This window comes from Zonotrichia leucophrys, chromosome 17, assembly GCF_028769735.1.
Source record: "Zonotrichia leucophrys gambelii isolate GWCS_2022_RI chromosome 17, RI_Zleu_2.0, whole genome shotgun sequence".
Taxonomy (NCBI): Eukaryota; Metazoa; Chordata; class Aves; order Passeriformes; family Passerellidae; genus Zonotrichia; species Zonotrichia leucophrys.
The window spans coordinates 8524516-8545236 of NC_088186.1; the positions used below are offsets into that span (position 1 = coordinate 8524516).

Here is a 20721-nt window from a genome sequence, read left to right on the forward strand (position 1 = left end):
TTTAGAATGGTTCAGGGGGTTTCCTTCTTTAGCCATAAATCCCATGCAAATTCTTTTTGTGTGTGTGTATGTGTGTGTGTGTGTGCCTGTGGATGACAGTGTGAGTGTGTGAGTGTGTGCGCGCCAGAGAGAGAGAGAGAGGCTGTTCCTTTAAAGCAAAACTGAAAAAAAAAATGCCTTCAGGCGTCCTATTACAGTGGAACGAGCCAAGGATCAGGATTTGCAGCTCAGCTATATAAACCCAGCAGAATCTGGCTGCTCTGACCAGTTTGCCTTGCTGTCAAAGCTCGCTGCCTTGCGCTCGCACACGGCACCGGACAACGCAACTTCGCCGAGTTTTGACAGGACGGCAACAAGAGTCAGGAGAGCCCAGCTGGCTTTGAACAGAGTATTTATTTCATGGAGGCTGCTCACAGCGGGATCTAAGCTCTGGCACAGTCTCTAAGGTAAGTCTGCTTCCTCCCTGAATTAAAAAGTCCTCTTGCACACGAGTTTGCGGTGACCCCGTGCTCCGGCATTGCCCTGGTGGCTCTGGCTGCCAGGTCAATGGGCAGGGATGCTGGTAGGGAATCGTTTGGGATTGGAGCATGCCTGCCCCAAAATCTGTCTGCATTGTCCTGTGCAGGAATGTCAGAAATGTCCCAATGGGCAGGGATGCTGTTAGGGAATCATTTGGGATTGGAGCATGCCTGCCTCAAAGTCTGTCTGCATTGTCCGGCACAATAATGTCAGAAATGTCTAAATGACATCCACCCGACCCAATGAATGAATGGAGCAGGAGCTGGCTGGGTGCTGGACATCCTCACAGAGCCCAGATTGACAGGCAGGGCAGGAAAGCAGATTTGGGATTTCCTTTTGGCTCCTGGCATGCTATAAATGTTTCCCCCAGCCTCACCTCCCAAACCAGACTAAATCCACTCACAGGTTTTAACCCTCCCAAGCACAACTCCTCTTGTGCTCCTGTCTGTGACCTGATGAGAGGTGGGTCCTTCCCACTGGTCATTTGCTGTCCCCACACTTTTTTTCTTTGCACCAAAGCCTTTGTCACCTTCCTCCCTGCCCCCACTGGTCTCCAGTTTCTTTTAAAAGTCCTGTAATATTAGCCTGCAGTGGGGAGCAAGGCACAAAGGAAGATTCAACTGGTATTTCATTACCCCAGCTTTGCTGGGTGGGTTCTGGGAGAGGGAGGGTGAAATTCTCCATCCTCATGGAAAAACAGAGGCACTTGCTCCGTGTCTCAGCTCCTTGCTCCCTGGTGCACTGAGATTTTCTGCATGACTGTGTCTGCACTCACCAGCGAGGCTCAAATTGGCTTAAAAAGGAGAAGCTGGCTGGGAGAAGGTGAACACACTTAGATTCATTTACGAGCTAAACTCACTCACTCGGGACTTGTGTTACATCACCTTTGCAGAGTTTTCCCTGCCTGATTTTCTGTCTGGCTACCAGGACAGAGAAGTTTTTGGCAGTTAACCTAAACTCCTGAAAAGTCAGTCTCACACTATGGAAAGGAATGTTCAGATTGAAATGATGCTGATGTGTCGTGCTGCACAGTGGAAATCTAAAATTAAAAAGCAAACTAAAAACATTTATAGAAGTTTTTCTTCATGACAAAACAGAAAACAATGAGGTGGATGGGATTCTGTGATCTGGGTAAAAGCCTTGCTGTCCAGCTCTTGGGTTTGGTTTTCTCTCCTGGTTTAATTTTTTAAGATCATATTAAATATTAGGAATTCTTTTTACACACTTTCTGATTAATGTTCCATGTGGGGTCTGTTTTATTGTTCTGGGTTTGTTCATTTGTCTTTTAAAGCTGTGAAATCATGGAATGGTTTGGGTTGGATGGGACCTGGGAGATCATCCAGCTCCAGCCATGGGCAGGGACACCTTCCACTGGACCAGGTTGCTCAGTTTAGGAGTGCTGGAGTCCAAAAATGAGGTGGACAATGGGGATTAGGGACCATCCTTTCAATGCTAGGGAAACTTGCAGGAATGTGGTGGCTTTTGGGTTGTTGGGAACACAGGGGAAAATTGAATATGAAGAAGTTTGGCCAGATGAAAGTGTTTAGCCAAGAGAAGATAACAGGTCTGTCTGCAGCCCAGCTTCCCTGGCAGGGAATTTGGGGAGCAGCTGGAAGAGCTATCAGGGTGCTCCCAGTGCAGGTTCTGCCCCGTGCTCAGGGAAGGATTTGCCCCTGAACTGAGCAGTGAGATGGGACAGGAGTGACAAGGGCTGTGCCTCCCATCACTGACACAGTCACACTCTCCCAAACACCAAACCTGCATTCACCTCCCATATTTTTTGCTCATTAATTTTATCCTCTGGCTCCTTTCAGCCCAGAGAAATTTCTTTGCAAGTCCCAGCCCTTAATCCTATCACTAGAGTTACTTTATCAGTGTTTCCAGAGCCCTGGAAGAGCCAAAGGATCTGCTGCAAAGCCCCCAGCCTGCAGATGAGAATGTCAGGTCTCATCTGGAGAGAAAGCAGAAATTCTGCTACAGACATCACTGATGGTGGTCATGGGCACATGGAAAAGACAAACAATCAGACCCAAATCTCCTGTTGAAATAGTGATGCTTAATGGTGTTAGAACTTACTGGGAAAATCCCTAAGCACAGGTTAAAATGTGCTCCACAGATTCTGAGTAACTGTTAGCTGGAGACTTTTTGAAAGCCATCCCCTTTTATTATCCCAGCTCTTTAAAACTGAATCATTTCTCCTCAGTATTCACTCAAACTTAACTATCATGTTGCTCTAACATAATTTCTAAAGGTGTTTGACATTCAGCTTTTTTCACATTAGTGCTTTTTATAAAATACCTAAAAAAAGCCAAAGAACTATTCATGGGTGAAGACGTTCTGACTTGCTATAAAGAGACTGTCAAAGTTTGTTCTTGAGCATTGTCTCACTTTTTTGATAAGTAAATGAGATTAAATGGTAGGGTCTATGCCTTTTGGGACTCTCATCCTTTTCAAGAGTCAGGCAGAACTAAAAAGCAGAAGTGTCTGTGAAACAGTGATGCTGATTTGGAGCCAGAGCTTTAACCCTTTCATCCCTCCTGGCAAAACCATTTGGAAAACCAGCTTGGCCAGTTCTGTGCTGGTTTCCTGGTACAACACCACAGTGCCTCTGTCTACCCAGCCCTGTAGGATGTGCCTAAAGGTTTAAGTGGTGCTGATGGCATTTAATTGTCCTGGGTTGAACAATGGGTGTCTGGTGGAAGTGGATGTGAGGGAGAAAGAGTTTCCATCCAGTCCTGCATCACTTAGAGAGCCCTGATATCCCTGGAGGAATATCACCTTTGGAAGGAAGATTAATGCACAGGGTGGTGGCTTGGTTATCAACTACACATCCACCTGTCCTACCTCTGTACCATGAGAAATCCAGAATGCTTAAATAATTACTCTCACTTGAAGCCCGTGACTTGATAAATTCCTCCTTGGCCTCGTGCCACCACAGTCTGCTAAGCTGAAGGGCCACTGACAGTTTTAAGGTCTAGTGGCTCATAAAACTCCAGCTTAGGAGTGGATGATTTACATCCCTGGAAAGTTCGAAATCTCAGCTTTCCAATAATAAAAGGAATTTGTTTTGAACTGTGTCAGTTTGAGATGCAGGGCTTTGAAGCTGGGCTCTGATTTACCAACGTGTGCTTTCTCAGACTTAATTACTGGTGTGAGTTTAGCACACCCTGCTCAAAGACTGAGCTCTGATCTAACCCTGTGGTTATAAACTGCAGACATCTGAAACTACTGTAAAATGTAATAGCTGCTCTTAGTGGTTTTCAGGAAGCTGCTGATGTCATATTGCTGAAAAAATCATTGTTGCTGAAGTGGGAAACTAAGGAAGACAGCAATCTAAGTGAAATAAGTTAATGTTTTGTCACCTACCAGGCTCAGAAATCTTCAAAACTGCAAGCAATTATAGGATTAGTAACTAATGAGTTCTGGACAGGAAGCACCATAACCTGAGGTCATGAGCTCAAAATTAGGAATGTGTACAGATTGCTTATGAGTTTTTAAGATGCAATTTAGTTCATTAAACTGTTTCATATTAAAGAGGACTAGTTGTCCATGGCTTTGCTTGGTTGATGTTGTAATAATTGCTCCAGCGTTTTAAAGCCTCACTGTATTAGGAATGAAGGGGTTTAATAAATTATGCTCCCTGCCACAAAGAATCTGCAATTCCTGTTATTAGCTATTCCCCCAAAAATTCTTTGTATAGTGAAGAGAAAAAAGGAAATAAGAAGACAGTTCTTTGAGGAAGGGGACTGCTGGAAAGCAGAGAAATGAAGAACCCTGAGGGACAATCTTGAGTGGTCGCAGTTTCCACCGAGCTGAGGGTTTCCACAAGTGTGAAACCTCTGTGCTCGCTGTCCACTCGTGTGTCTGACCCTCTGGCCAGTCAGAGCTGCAGCTAAAAGCCTTCCACATGTGGGAAAAGTTAGAGGCTGGGCAAGGTTCCAGCCCCTGAAATCCCTGAGTGCATGATGTAACCCCACGGTGTGGAAATGGGCAGACTGGAGGAGGAGTCAGTGGGATCCTGCCTGACAAGGGGCGGCTCTGGAGCCTGCAGGAAGCGTCTGGGCACTGAAAAGAGGAATAGATGGGGATCCTTCTGCTAAAAGGGCAAAGTTTGAATGATTTAGTGTCACTTTTTAGCATTGAATGAATGATAGATGCGCCATTATAACTAGAATTGTCCTTAGTGTAAGATTTTCCTGGGTTTCTAAATGCATAATTTCTTTCTCCTATATGCTGCTTGTGCTGTTGCTGACCAAATAACATCAAAAAACCTCACCTATAGCTTCAGAGAGCATATCCAGATGTAGAATTTGAATAATACTTATTAATATAAATTATACCTCCCAACACAACCCCTCCTAAACAAATGTGGAGTCAATGGGAAATAGCTTCCCATTTATATCCTTGTTTGACTTAGCCAATCACCCAAGACAAATCCATCCTGAGCTGATCTCGTCGCAAGAAATTTCTCTGAGCTCCCATCCTTAATTGTCTGCAGTTTCAATTAAACCAAGGTGGGCTGGTGCCAAGTTTCCAGCACTTCCAAGGGGAGAGCCCCGGTGCCCGAATAGGCAGTGGCATTTTGTATTCTTTGGGGAGCGGAGGGCAGCGTTGCCAAGTTTGCATTCAGTCATCCATCACATATTAGCCCACTGGAGGTCCATTCTTCCCAAGCAATGGGGGAGCCCTGCTTCCTACTTTGAAAGATTACTCCCACAGAAAGGCCTTTCCCCAAACCCAGCAGAGAAAGGAAGCTTTTCTTCGATTCATACAAGCGCTCCCTTTCCAAGCTCCCCACAAAAATGATATTGTTTCATGCTCAGAAAAAACATATTCTCTTCAGCAATTGAGGAGAAAGTGCAGGGTGGTAGGGGAGAAACCTTAAATACAGATTTTTCCTAAAGTGCTTGCTTCAATCCTGGGCTCAACAAAGGTTTATTGTAGTGGCTGTCTCTTCCCATGGCAGGCTGGAGCATTGACTATGTGTGGATAGATATTGGCCAGGAGCCTCCCAGGAGGCTGAAACTGAGAGCCTGGGGAAATTCCATTATAATGATTTTGGCTTTAACTCATGCACCAGAACTTGCTAAGCTCATAAGCCTAAAATTGCAAATGCTAATTTTGTTATGGAATTAGGATATTTACCTGAATATTCATCTAAACAGTCTTGATTATTTTTTAAATTTATCTCCTTTTCCACCATGCTGGCAGCACAAAGCTGAAAGGGAACATAAATTTCTTCTTATACATGAAAATCAAACTGTGAGATCCTTTCCCTGTGTGCCCAGCAGAACTGGCTAAAGAGTTATTTCCACCATTAAGGAAAGGCTGGAAAAGGGCTAAAAAAAGCTTTATTTCCAAGACATAAGTTCACTTTCCCTTGCCAAGAAATCAAAAGACCTGGAAAGAGGCAGATTTTGTTGGTCAGTTTGGGGTTTTTGTCAGGCACTGGGTGCAGGTGAGAGAGGCTGTGGGCTGAGGACTCTGGGGACGGTGGTTTTGTGCCTCTTTGCTGCGATGGAAAGCCTTTATTTGGACAGGAAAGGGTCACTCTCAGTGTGTGCTGAGCACTTCAGCACCAGCCCTTGGTGGTTATCTCCGTCCTCAGGATTTCATCTTGTCAGGGGCTGTTTGTTGGCCTCTCAAAAGGAGCTCAGTGCCCACTCTGCACTGGCTCTTTGTCTCTCCTGGTTCCTTTGCAAGGCCAGCCTCTTTTGGGCCTGCTGAATCCTCCTAAATAGCTTCTCTGTGCTGTGGGACAAAAGTCTATGCCAAGAAAGATATAAAGGTAGCTTGTGATCTGCAGGCAGCCCATTCCTCTTGGCCAGAGCCAGTGTAATGCATATTTTCCCTTTGCTTGTGGCTTGTACTTCCCTCCTGCATTGCTTGTAGCGCCGTAATTCAGGGCTGACTCCCGATGAATGCTGCACACTGTGGGCCACAAGGCACTGCAGAACAGGATACATATGAAGGGAAAGTTCTCAGATAATTTTTCTTACTGAAGGATTTTGGCCATGTAAACAGTTTCCAGGAAAAAAGAAAAGCAAAACAAAAAACCCTCTGGCATTTCCCATGGTGAGGGCTCCTTATGAATGTCCTATCTATTTTTCCAGTTTGGTGGCCAAGTGGAGTGTTTAGAGGAGGATATACCACCTACAAGCCAGGGAATTTATATTTCCACTGCCAAGTGTTAATTATGATGTCGACTTAGCCACTTTACAGGTTAGCAAGTCAATCACAGGGAGCCAGCTCTCCAAGTGCTGCAGCTCCAGGCTTGATGGAAAGCCTGCAGCACCCAGAGAGTGCCATTCTCAAACACATCAGCATTATTTGTTCCTTTATTCGTCATTCTCTGGCTGTTACCTCACATATTGTTTATTTGCCTTAGCAAGAGCAAAATAAATTGTAAGGGTAACAAAACCCACAGGGAAAGACACCAGAGAATTGGAGAAAAATCTGCAACTGACCCAAATGCAGGGGTCCAGCTCATTCTCTTACATCAACTGAAGGTCCATTCATTGGGATTTGCCAGGGTTGCTGTCAGAAACAAGGAAATTCAGTTTATTACCACCAGCCATGTGGCAGGGATGCCTTTTTAATTGTTCTGATCCCTAACCTTGAACAATTCCAGGGATGGGGACTCCCCAGCCTCTCTGTGTTATTTATGCCCTATATACCCTGTAATCCTGTACCCTAATATCCCAGTAATAAACTGAACAAATTTAACTAAAAAATTTATCTAAAATTTAACTAAAAATTTAATTTAACTAAATTTTAAACTAAATTTGAATTTAACTAAAAATTGAATTAATTAATTCAACTAAAATTAAATTAATTAACTAAAAATTGAGTTTTTGGTGTCAAGCTCCACCTGGGAGACAGTTTTCCTGCTGACAGGAGCAATATTGAATTCTCTTTGGCGTGGGGTGTTGGTTGTCCATAAAACACCCATTGCCTTAATGATATCTTTGTGCTGAGGGTGCCTTGGGCTGCTCCAGTTTGCTCTGTGCTCATATAGGTCATGGAGCAGCACGGGGCCAAACCCAGGCTGCCAGAGGGGAAATTAAAACCCACGGAGCCTTTTCCATGCCCTTCTTTGCCTGCATTGTCCCCTCCAGCCTGCCCTGCTGAGGGGATGGATGGGTTTCTCCTGGGCAGACTTCAGGGGCTGCCAGCCAAATTCTCATGTGACACAATGGCATTGATTTCACTGGGGATCTGGTGCTGGATAATTGAGCTCCATGTCCCTCCTTTCACCATGCCACAGCTCAAATTGCTGCCAGCCAAGGCTTCAGCACGGGCAGGGCTCAAGTCGCTGTGGGTTAAGGGAACGAGGTCAGGGCTGGTGGAGATCTCTCAAGCCTCCCATTAATGTGGCAGTGGCCAATTTGTTGACATTTGGGGCAGCAGTGCAGATTTTTGTCCGAGTTCAATCACTAATCACTGCTCAGGGCTGTGTTTATGGCTGTAATTTCCATCACATTACATAAGTGCCTCTGCTTTACATCAGAGCACTGCAAAACATCCCCAGACTGGACTTTTCAGAAGCAGCCTCCTCTCTTTTTCCAAACTCCTCGCACTCAATTTGTCTCATATCTTGTGCCTCTCATTTATATTTCATTTTGCCTTGCCAAGCCATGGTTGATTTCATTCCATCTTCTCTTCATGAAGCGTTTTGCTCTGCTCTGAGTTTGCTACCCTTCCCTGGCTTGCCAAAGATGCAAATTCTTGATGCTACCACATGTGACAGAACTAGGCCAGGCAGATCTGCAGCCCGGGGGCGATTACTGGAAGTCAGATTTCAAGGAACTCCTTCTGTGGTCTTGTGAGTTAGAAAAATGTGCACATTCCTGTGTGTTTGAGGTGCTAGTACCAAGGACAGAGGAGCTCCAGAAGGGAGGAAAAGCTGCCCAGGGAAACTTGTAATTGGTTTAAAAGCAAGGAGCTGCCTGGTGAGGGGTTACCCATCTGTTCCCTCAGCTTCTTTTAAAACCATGCCTGAAGTCTGCTAATGACAGGAATGATAATTCTGGTCCCCAGGAACAGTAGCAGGCTTTTATGGCTGAGTCCTGAGTCATTTTTAGTGCTTGAATAAGTATATGGTTAAATCAAAGTAAAATTATAAAGCACATGCAAATATTCATAATGGATTCTGAACGTACCCTGCTGCCTGCTGACCAATATCATATGCAGCAATCCATACAATTAAATACTTTCCGTTATTTCAGACCAATATAAATGTAAATTGTTCGTGCTCTTACTTACAGCAAAGCTGTTAAAAGAGAAGAATTCCACCTCTCTCGCTTCTGTACGTGACATTCCTTCAGCTAAAATGATTTCAAATATGGAAAAGTGTGGGGTTGGGTGTGTGGAGCAGAATTTTGGCTCATCTCTTTTTCCTGACCTCCAGGAGAAATTTGAAAAACAGCTTCCTCAGAGGTGCTGTACAAAGCAGTGCTGTCTCAGTGCTTATTCACTGTGCATTTGTTTAACGTGTCAGTATTTTATGGTTCTTATAAATGATCCTTATTTCTATTGCACAGATTTCACCAATACTTTTGGTTAATATATTAATTTGGCATCTGGTTTTTTATATTAGACCAGCTATTATTTCACCTATTGTTATTATATTTATCAAGAGTATTGATGGCTTATTTCCTACCTCTCATTATCAGTAAAAAAGATGATGTTTCATACCTAAATCATGAACTTGTGAGACAAACCACACTGGCCAAGTTCCCATCACCAGGACTTGGCTGCTCCTTTGTTCTCAGCAACTCCTGCTTGGCACGAAAGGAGTGGGAAGAAAATTCAGAAGTCTTGAATTTCTGCTCTTCCCATCTCATCCCAAAACCACCTAGAACTTTGTGAAATGGGCTCTGGAAAATTTATAGGTGGTTTTGGAAGCGAGAGCGTGGAGAAGGGCCTGGAAACGGAGCAGAGCTGTGTGTGTGGAAGGAACACGAGTTGCCGTGATTCATGCGAGCGAGCACACCAACCCCATGCTCTGAAACTGCATCAGCAAAGCCCTCAAAGTATTTCAAAGCGAAGCCTCCAGAAAATAATGAGCTCCTGACAAAGTGTAACTTGGCAGAGAAACTTTCCAAAGACAAGTTTAGAAAACTGTAGATCTTTTCCAGCTCCGCGTCTTTGCTGCGAGCGGGGAAAAGCCAAGAGCCCGAGTGAATGCTTTTGCTATTAGCAAAGGCTTTATTAAAAGGTACAGGACGTACTTGAGAGGCAGCAGTGGTTTCTGCTGGAGGTTATGCACAGGAGCTGCTTTTGCTGTGAAAGGGTTTTTTTTTTTTAATATTGGAAAAGGCACTAATTGAGGCTTCTGTGTCTGTGGCAGCTCTGCCATGGCCTGCATTCAATTCCCTGTTCAGCGGTTCTGGGATGGGTAAAAGTCACTGCCCAGACTTTCAGCCATCAGAGAGGGATGGGTAAAAGTCACTCCTGTGCTGGAAATGCAAACAGGGGGACCAGACAGACACCAGGTGTTTCTGCAACCCTGAAAATGCTCAGCTCCTAACTTCATACGAAGGAAAAAGAAGTTGCAGCACACTCTCCTTTTATAATTGTGGCCTTGATGTGCTTCTGGCGTATTTACCCAGCTATAAAATTAGTAGTGTACACATTTCATAGAACAATGTAGGATTAAGTAATTCTTTATATTTGTAAATCAGTCCATGAGTGGAAAACATTCTCAGCAGAAGTGTCAAGAATTGCTGCTCTGAACTCAAACATGCAAAGGTATGGGAAAGATATTCCCTTTTCAGTATCTGCACTTAGAATATGTGTCTGCCCATGGTGATTAAAACCCAGGCAGAAGGAAGGTGTGACCCATCCACTCTGCTTTCCACAAGTCCCTTGGATGTGACCCACTTCCACAGCTCTGCTTCTGTTTTTAGAACAGCACCAGTTATTCTGAATCCATTGTTGCCTTTGCTGCTCCCATCTCTGCTGTGCCCTGCTGTTTCTAACCCACAGTTTTTGTCCAGGCTGTGTCTGCCACGGGCTTTTTCTTCCCCTCTGACAGCCACAGCAAGGACAGAGGTTTCTTTGCAGATGTGAGAAAAAAGTATTTAGCAGATGGCTTTTTTTCCCCCTTCTCCTGAGTTTGTAGCAAATTGCTGCACTTGGCTGATGGCTGTGCCCCCTGCCAGGAGCCTGAATGCAGCTCCAGAGCACCCCACTGCCCTGCTTGTTTTGTGTCTCTTTTCTGAGCTCCCTTTTCCAGATTGATGCTCAAGTGTCGGAACCCTTAACAAAAAACCGAGTTCCAAGGGCAGACTGAATTCCCTCTTAACTTGTGCCTCATCCCAGTCCCTGTGAGTTAGACCAGCTGGGTTTGGTGTGAGCTCTCCCATGGTTACCTCTTGTAATGCTGCTTCTCTCTTTTTTTTTTTTTTTTTTACTTTTTATGCAACACATTTGAGTGATCTGCTCTGTAAAATAACCAGGCTGTTTCTTGTGGCTGCTGTAAAATTCCTTCTGTGGTCAGAGCTGGATGAAGGATTCTCCTGCACTTCCCATGCACAGGGGTGAATCACTGGGGTTGTGTAACAGCAGCAAACATTGGCACACCAAGGTGCAGGAGGATCGTGCACATGTGTGGGAATGATCCCTCAGATCCCATAAAATTTCCAGAGATGAAAGAGACCTCCAGTTGATGCAAGAGAATGAGCTGGATATGTTCATTTTGGGTCAGTTGCAGATTTTTCTCAAATTCTCTGGTGTCTATCCATGTGGGTTTTGGTAACCTTACCATTTATTTCCATGGATTCATCTTCTCATTCTGGTAATTGGCCTGGCACAAACTCTTGGCTTCAGAGTAAGGCTGCAGTTTTCTATTATTACCCCAAAATTTCAGGCAGTCCTGTGGCTCTGTGTGTTTGTGCTGCACATCTGGTCAGGCTTTCTTCTACAGAGAAAAAGATTCTTGAAAAAGAAAAAGAAGGAAAAAAATCAAACAATGAAAGAATAGCCTGGTTTGAAATGGACTTTAATACTCAACTCATCTCACCCCAGCCATGGCAGGGACACCTCCCACTGTCCCAGGCTGCTCCCAGCCCTGCCCAGCCTGGCCTTGGGCACTGCCAGGGATCCAGGGGCAGCCCCAGCTGCTCTGGGCACCCTGTGCCAGGGCCTGCCCACCCTCACAGGGAACAATTCCTCATTCCCAATATCCCATCTAAACCTTCTCTCTCTGAGTTTGAAGCCACTCCCTCTTGTCCTGGCACTCCAAGCCCTTGTCAATTGTCTCTCTCCATTTTCCCTCTTGGCCCCTCCAGGCCCTGCAAGGCCACCCTGAGGTCCCCCCAAAGCTTCTCCTCTCCAGGTGCACAATCCCAGCTGTCCCAGCCTCTCCTCCCAGCAGAGCTGCTCCATCCTCTGATCCCCCTGGAGCCTCCTCTGGATCTCTGCAGCAGCTCCAGCTCCTCCCTGTGCTGGGCCAGGGCTGGGGCAGCTCTGCAGAATTTCCCTTTCTCTCCCACATTGCAGGGATAACTCTCCAGCTCTTTGCTTTTTAATGATGTATTTTCTGACAATTTTACAGCACTCCTCAGGAAGATGTTTAATTATGGAAATGAGGATTTAACAGCACGTTTCCTGTGAGGTCCTTGGAATACTCAATTCACAGGGACACACATTGCCCCTGTGAGCTTTTACCAGAGGTTAAACAGAGGCACAGCAGATGATTTATGAAATCATTTCAGAGCAGGATGCCTGAGTTCCAGGCCTCAGTCCTAACCATGGGACCACACCTTTAACCCCAAGGTTGTGGGCACTTTCTGGGATCTCTGCTGAGAGCTCAAGGTTTTGTGACAATTCCATTGGTCCATTTCTCTTGTAATGGAAAAGACTTGAGGATGGCAGACCCTCAGTCAGGAAGGTTTTATCTCAACCCTTATTGCTGAGATATAGCTTTTCCAAGCCTGGGGAATACATTCTTTGAGAGATCTGTTCATTCCCACTCTGCAGAGACACCTTAATTCTGTTCCTCACCATTCCACTAAACTCAGATTCCTTGGCTGCCCTATTGGTTAACCTCCAACTTTACCCAGTTTAGATTTCCCCATCATTCAGCAGATCCCTGGTGAGCCAATCTAGCAATTCGTATTCCCAGATTCCATAAAGGCGATTTTATCTTCTCCAGAAAGGTCACAGCACCACAAACCAAGGCTCTGTGGTAAAGCACAGGTGAGCTCTGTGCCCCCTTTCCTGCCCATCACCTTGCACAGGACAGATCCAGAAGGAATTTGCTCCTTTCCTTATCCTGCATGAGAACCAGGATGAAAATCACACCCACGCATGTGCCACTGATGGGAATGTTAGCTGAAATATATTCTAAAAAATAAGATTACTCCAAATGAGTATTTGTTTGGCTTTTCCAGCTCATCATTCAGAGTTTCACCTCCTCACATCCTAAAGGGAACAGATCTAATTTGTAAGAAAAACCCTTTGCTTTTTATAGATGCAGCTTTTTCATTTCCTGGGCTTTGCACCTCTAAGAAAGAGCAACATAAACCATGAGTGAGACATTACTTCAGCCAGCCTGCTCCGGGCTGCATTATTCCCTTGTACTCATTCAGCAGCATCTTTTTGCATAGTCTTATCCTTTTTTATGCCTCCAACAAAACCAGGATTTTAAAAAAACATAGTACACAGACATATTTTTAGCTGCAGTGCCAAGGGGTCAAATCCACCAGCTGGTCTAACATGTTGTGAAGGCAAAGTGGAGTTGTCTAAGACACCAGAGCAGCACCATCAAATCCCAAACCTGAGAAATCTCAGTGTCTGTCTCCTCTGCTGCCCCTCCCCAGCTCTGCTCTCTTCCCTTTCCCCACTCTCCCAAGCTGTTTGTTTTACATCCCCAGCCAAGCTGACTCCCAGCCAAACATCCTGGGGGCAGGAGAATGTTATTTATCCCTCATTACAGCCCTTTGGTGGATAACAAGCAGAATTTGTCTGGGGAAAAGGAGAATCCCTCTGCTTGGAGATGGTAACAAGCTGAAGGTAATTGGGCAGAGCAGGCAGCAATAAGGAGCCCTCTGGCTCCTGGACCAGTATTTTTTGAAGTATTTTGCTGCCTGAAAATTCAGTTTGGTGTTTGAAGATGCACTGACATGTTTTACTCCCCGATGAGCACAACTCTGAGCTTTTAGAGGTGGGAGTGAACATGAAATTAATTCTCTTTTTTCTGTCCTGGGGTGCAGGAAAGCACGAGCACTGTGGGTTCACTTTGATAAATTTTCACTTAGTAATTGAAGGCCGGGTTGCTCCAGCTTTTATTAGAAAAAGGAGCAGGAATCCTTTGAAGAAATGATTGAGGTTGGTATTCTTTCCAACAGGCCATTTGGTTCAAAGCAAGCCATTACTGGTTTCAAACATTTGCAAAAAAAGATTTGTCAGGGAATTTTTTCTCAAGAATGGGAACTCCTGAAATGCTGCTGACTCCCTCTTAGCTTCCTTCTTGCTGAGTCTTCAGAATCAAATGAAAAATGGCACCTTTCAATGACAAAATATGTGTTCTGAAAAACATTTCAAGCAGTGGTACCTGTTAATTTATCATCACTTGGCTCCAGTTCTTTTATAGAGGCAACTTTTACACCTTTTTTTTTTTTTTTTTTCTGGACATCCAATGGAGAGGACAATGGAGGGAAATACTGAATGAAATGATACAAAATGAGAAGAACAAAGAGAAATATTTTCTTCTAATATTGGGGACCACGGATGCCACCAAATAACTGATTTGAAATACTGTCATTCTAATAAGTACAGTAGATATAATTTATAAATATTTAAATATCCTTGAGTGCTTACCAGTGCAAACCAGACAAGTTTTTCTTCAAGTTAAATAAAAACTGGAGTCCAATTTCAGTTTACCTCCTCCAAAATGGATCAGAAGCCCAGTTTGGTGAAGGGTTTCACTGCTGCAGAAGGTGGGTGCTGGGTCACTCCACAGGGAGAGATGTGGGATGGTTTCTGCTCTTTGGGTGCTGCATTGTGACCCTCCTAGGTGGCATTTGCCTCATGGATAGGTGCAACTGGTGTCTGCCACAGGCCTGGCTCTGTAGAAATTTTGAAAACAGATTAAGATCTTTGTTCTGTCATCTCAGAACAAGGAATCAGTGTCTTATCCCGCTTTCCCATCTTATTCCTCACTGCTTTTCATGTCAGGCAAAAAAAAAAATTAAAAAACCAACCAAATTCAATTTATTTATTCACTTCTCAATTCTGCCTGAGCCTGTTTTTTTAAAGACCCTTCTTTTGTGAGTTTAATCAGATGCTTGATAAGAGCAAAAGCGTTGCTAACTAACACGGGCTACAAAGCAGCCCCTTCAGGGAACACATGACCTCATCCCCAGGATTACTCCAGCACAGCAATTCAGCCTCCAGCACACCCAAAATAAACCTTTGCAAGGAAATGCTTTATCCACCTCCCCTTGGCCAGGCATACGCTCTGCCAATGTCCTCCTCAGTGGCTGGGACGAAACCCGTATGGAAATTCAGATTCTGTGCTCCCAAGCAGCCTGCCCTGCTGGCTGGAGCTGCCTTTGGGCTGCTGCCCTGCAGGAGCAGCCAGCCCTGGCACAGGGATGCACTCATGGAGCTGGATTTCCCTCCCAGCTCCCTTTGTGTGTTGGGGTTTTGTTGGATGCTCGGAGCCCTGGCAGCCGGGAGCGGCTCTGTGGGGTCACACACAGCGCTCCCCAAACCCCCCCTCTGCCAAGAGGTGGCACAAATCCCTCCCTGATGGATTGGAAGTGACACCATTGTGGTGTCTTGGAGCTCTCAAGGCCTTTAGCACCCAATATTGGACAGCACCAATATGCCAAGGATATCAAGGATACCATCCCTGCTGGTGGGTTTCCAGCCAGCTGCTTTGGGATCTCAGTCTGGGTTCAAGACTGAGCTCCTGTTACTCCTGTGAGGAAGAGGAGGATGTGGGGAGCAGCTCCCCACCTCAGCACACTTCTGCTGGACAAGGTCTCCAAGGAAATGCAGGAAGGACTCCTGCAGTTCTTGAAGTAAACCGAACTAAAAGGCAATATCCTGTTTATGCCTTGGAAAGGCTGAGCTAGAACAGAGATTGGACAGAGCTAAAGAATAAAGCAGGGGTTTATTAAAATGCCTCAATGTGTAGCCATGATATTTTCTGAAAAATCCTTTCCTTAGGATTTTTTCTTCTGAGAAGCTGTGAGGCCTCAGGAACAAAATGTAAACATGGATTATCTGCTGCTGTGGAATGCAACAGGTGCATCTGGGATTGGTCTCATGTGGTTGTTTCTAATTAATGCCCAATCACAGTGAGAATGATAACAAGCCTTTGTTATCATTCTTTGCTATTCTATTCTTAGCCAGCCTTCTGATGAAATCCTTTCTTCTATTCTTTTAGTATAGTTTTAATATAATATATATCATAAAATAATAAATCAAGCCTTCTGAAACATGGAGTCAACATTCTCATCTCTCCCCGCATCCTCAGACCCCTGCGAACACCATCACTTCAATAGATCCACCCTGGGCAGCACAAGAGCCCAGCCAGGGCTGCACCCAAGATGAACCAAAATGGTCCCAAAATGCACGGCCGGGCACGGGGTCTCTCCCTTTGATCAGTTCTGCTCCATTTGCACCTTGCAGTTCATTGTCCCATTCCAGCTTTAGACCAGGCAGTCCCACCCTGCTTGTTTTTCTCTCTCCAGCCCTCGGTGTTTGTGCTCTTGGGGCTGAGATTTGGATCATTTGTCCTTGGTGCCCAGCTGGAGCAGGAATTGTTTTGTCTCCCTGCTCTGTGCACAGAGCTCACCATCCCCTGATGTGAACCCAGACCCACCCACTAAAGCAGCACAGAATGTGAAAAATATAAATTCTAAAACCTGAGGCATCACTGTCAAGTCCCAAGCTGGAGACCTGCTTTAAGCCCCATTATCCCTAGTCAGGAGCTCATAACCATGCTGGAAGGCAGCACATCTGTGGCTCACACTGAGATGTATCATTTATTTGTTTCTAATTATGCACATTTAGCAGCAAATTACATGAAAGATTAAACACCACATTACGAGTGTGGTCTGATTAATTCTGCACCATGCTTTTAAGTCACTCAGCAATTACCTCCACTCATTTTAAACACAGATAATTTTATTAAATCTGGTGGTACCAAAAATGAATTAAGAGCTTTGGATTCCTGTTTTTAGTGTGGTCTCTTCCCGAGGCTGGCTGCCTATATATAATTATTACATAATGCAACATTGGATGCTTCTCATTTAAACAACAGCTGAAATAGCTGCAAGGCTCTGACACGAGCCAAGGCAAGCTGGATACCACAGGGTTCAGCAGATGCCACTTCCTTGGCTCTGCTCCTGGAAATGTGAATTCTTCATCGTGCTTGGGATACCTGTTGGGGAGAGATGTTGTAAAGCCTCAAGGATTGAGTTTATTCTACAAATGATTGGCCTGAAGAGTAAGTACTGCCCTAAACACCACAGTGGTGGTGTCAGAACAGGTCTGCTCCTGCCAGGCTGTGCCATTTCCAAAGGTCTCCTTTCCCCTTTTTTCCATCAATCTTGTGCCCATCTGTGACCTATTTATGTCAGAATTCAGGACATCCCTCTGGCTGTCCTGGATTGCCAGAACCCCTGCCAGGGGGCTCAGAGACCTTGGCACAAAGCCCAAGACACCTGTGGCTTTGATTATGACCCATGGAAAAAATTACCAACCTTATATGAGGATCTGCAAGCCACGAAAGTTTAAGTAGAATAATAATTAGTTTGTCATTGGGTGAAAAATAGATTTTTTTGGGGTTTTAGAATGGGGGTTCAGGGGACAAGATGGAGGAATCTGGGCATGCCCAGCCTTTCTTCTTCTTCTTCTTCTTGGCCTCCATCTTCTGCTGTGATGTTGGCACTCACAGATTGGTTTAGAGTAGAAGCTCACTGTCTAACATAGGTGATAGGTATTGGAAAGTTATGGTAAATAATGTACATGTAATTTTTAGTATAAAAAGATAACACTACCCTGAGGGTGGCCAGAGTGCCTCTGTCTGACCTGCTGAACAGACCTCAGCAGGCCAGAGAAAGAATTTTATACATAAGAAACAATAAACAACCTTGAAAATGAGAATAGAAGAGTTCTGACTCCTTCTTCGACTGCCAGGCTGGGAAAAGAGACTTTCTAACACATCTTGGGGTCATCCTGACCAGCAGAAGACCCAAGATATTTAGAGGGTGGCTGTGATAAACCTTATAAACCTGTAGGCACTTGGCTTCTCTTATTTAACAGCCTTGGGGCTACCTCTAATCCAGGTGATATATCAAAAGAATTAAGAATTCTAGCATGAAGAGCATGATAGAGTTTATGTAGAAAAACTGAGAGCAGAGGAAGTCTTTTCATAGGGGTAAACTGAAGAATCTTTCTAGAGCAGTTGGAAGCATAGAATTAGGAAGTTTGGTTGTTTGTACTTTGTTTAGACTTATTAGAAATCAGGATGAGAACTGACTGGGCTGAAATGGCAGAGCTGAGGGATGGTCTCAGCTCTCCCAGGTCCCAGCTCGGTGCCATTTCCACATTCCTGGCTCTCCCCCGAGCTCTTGTGCTTTGCTCCTGATGGAATAGAAATAGCAATGGATGTTCAGGCAGCATTTCTTTGCTTTTCCTCATCATCAGCCAGGTAATTCCTAAGAAACATAAATCAGCAAAGCCTGTAGGACCCAGAAACTGGAAGGCACCTCTTGATTCCTGGGTTCCATATCCTGTTATTGCATCCCATAATCTGTTTTTCACTTCTCTTTAATTATTGCATGTGTTCAGCAGTCATTTTCTCCCAGCTGTATCTCTGCTTTTCATTTAATTCATGAAATTTGCTCAATATATTCAATATTTCATTGATTAAAGGTGTCGCTGGAATAAGACCACCTCCAATTTTTACTCTGCTTTGAAAAAGAGCCAAACTCATTGTTTAGTTTGGAAAATTCTGTTCTCTCTCTGAGATCCTGAACAAGGATAGACCTGGGGAGATTTTCCATGGCTAAGAGAACAAAACATCTGAAACAAAAGTAGTGTGTAATGGAATAATCATGGTAATTTACCTCAAAATGGTCACTGTACAACAGAAGGTTTAGTCTCTCATGAGTCTCCTTTTATGCTTATCATTCAGAATTTATCAGAGCTCTTTCACATTTTATGGATGTTGGCTGCAGTGGATTATTTCTCCTTCCCTCTTTGTGGCACTGTCATGTTGATAGCTTTGAAATATGAGCCTTTGCTAAATTCTAAATTGTACACAAAGCAATTAATTAAAATTCCTTCCAAAACAGCCCTGGCAAAGCCCTGGCAGTGCTGCTTTCCAGCCAAGGTGGAATGGGTGGAGGCTAAAATGCATCCAAGTTGTTTTATTTCATGATGGTGTGCAGTAGGATCTGTGAAACAGAGACCTTACAGCTTCCCCAAAACAGGAATATCACCTAAGAGCTGCAGCCAAAGGTGAAAACTGAGCTGGAGTGAAGAGTTCACGCTTAGCTCAGTGACATGTAATGCAGAATCTCAGGGGCTGCACAGGGCAAAAAGTACCCATGTGTTGCAGACATCTTTTATTAAAAATCTTTTCTTTAAGATTTTTCCTCTTGAGAAGCTGAGAAGCCTCAAGAACAAAATGTAAATATTTATTATCTGCTGGTGTGGAATGCAACAAGTAGATCTTTGATTAACCCATCTTAGATGTTTGTAATTTATGGCCAATCACAGCCCAGCTGGACTGGACAGAGAGCAGAGCCACAAACCTTTGTTATCATTCTTTTCTATTCTATTCTTAGCTAGCCTTCTGATGAAATCCTTTCTTCTATTGTTTTAGTATAATTTAATATAATATATATAATAAAATAATAAATCAGCCTTCTGAAACATGGAGTCAGATCCTCATCTCGTCCCTCATCCAAGAACCTCTGTGAACACCATCACACCCATGAATTGTTTTAATTGTTTAATTGCAGTTCTTTGAAAGAGTCTGAGGTACAAATGTGATCACAGGACCTCTCATATGATTTCAGATAATCTAAAATTCCTGTTGTTTTCATGACTAATTCCAGTGGCATGGTCAAAGCCCTTGGAATGGATGACGGATACATTGAAAACTGTCATGTGTGACAGCTCAGGAGTCAATCCTGAATTAACTGTGCAGAGCAGCTCCCATCTCTGCACTCAGAGTGTTCTGGGTCATGTCTGTCCTCAGTCCCAGAGTTGCACTGCCCTGAAATGTGCAGTGCCAGCACCAGATGGGACACAGGTGGCATCCAGAGCCCTGAGCTGTGGCTGCTCACCCACATCAAACACAAACTTCTGGTTTGTCCTGGAATGAGAAGGATTCAAGTCACAAAGGCAGGCACATCCAGAGGAAAATGTGCTTTTAAAAGCCATAAATGCCTTCTGGGAGGTGTTTGAACCACTGTGGTGGGACTCAGCAAAGCTGCATCAGCTTCCACTGGCTTGCAGTGGGTAAAATACCTCAGAAAAAAGAGCAGAGGCTCTTGGGGAGCTTGGGAATCTCAGTGACAGCCTCTCCATGTCCTAGTTTTCTGTATTTAAAGTGGACTCTGCTTTGTTTATCCATTTTAATTCAAAAAAGAGGCTCTTTGCCTTCCTCCAGCACATGTGGATGCCATGAGGCTCCTATTGTAAGGCTGTGGACATCACTGAGTCCCTTCTGTGACAGAAAAAGTGGATTTGTGTCACTTGTGTTCCTACACTTCAACTCCTCTCATTGAACAATTTTTAAATCTTCCTTCCAGTTGTTTCCTCTCTGCCCCTTTTTCCATGGAGTTTTTACAGAGGATGCTTTCTTGATTTTTCCCTCTTTTTCACTCTCATTGCATTCCCACAACCATTTTGGTTAATGATTATCTCCCTTTGTCATTTCAAGGAAGAGCTTTAGTCTGAAATATGGCATAGGTGGGGTGGCAAAGGCTTTTTATTCAGGGCTTTCACATTTTGCTATTTATTAAAGGGAGGTCACCAAGCCTGGATCTATAATTTTGTGTGGGCTTCCCAGATGTAGGATTTCTTATCCAGAAAACTGTAGAGCATTTGCTGGGTGCTTATTCTTTGTGACCTGGCCATGGAGGTAGAAGTAAAGTTGTTTGACTATAAATTCAAGGTAAGTTCTCAGCCTGGAAGCTGGATGGATTCCTGCTTATCACTTTGCAC

General features: G+C 44.4%; 1 protein-coding gene across 3 annotated transcripts in view; it reads left to right on the top strand.

The window, feature by feature from the left end:
- Positions 1 to 261: 261 nt before the first annotated feature.
- Positions 262 to 20721, top strand: part of TNC (tenascin C) — a 78264-nt gene continuing 57804 nt past the window's right edge. For all 3 annotated transcript variants that reach the window (XM_064727872.1, XM_064727870.1, XM_064727871.1), the window contains exon 1: positions 262 to 446. The gene's annotated coding sequence lies outside the window, so the exon portion shown is untranslated. The remainder of the gene's footprint in view (positions 447 to 20721) is intronic.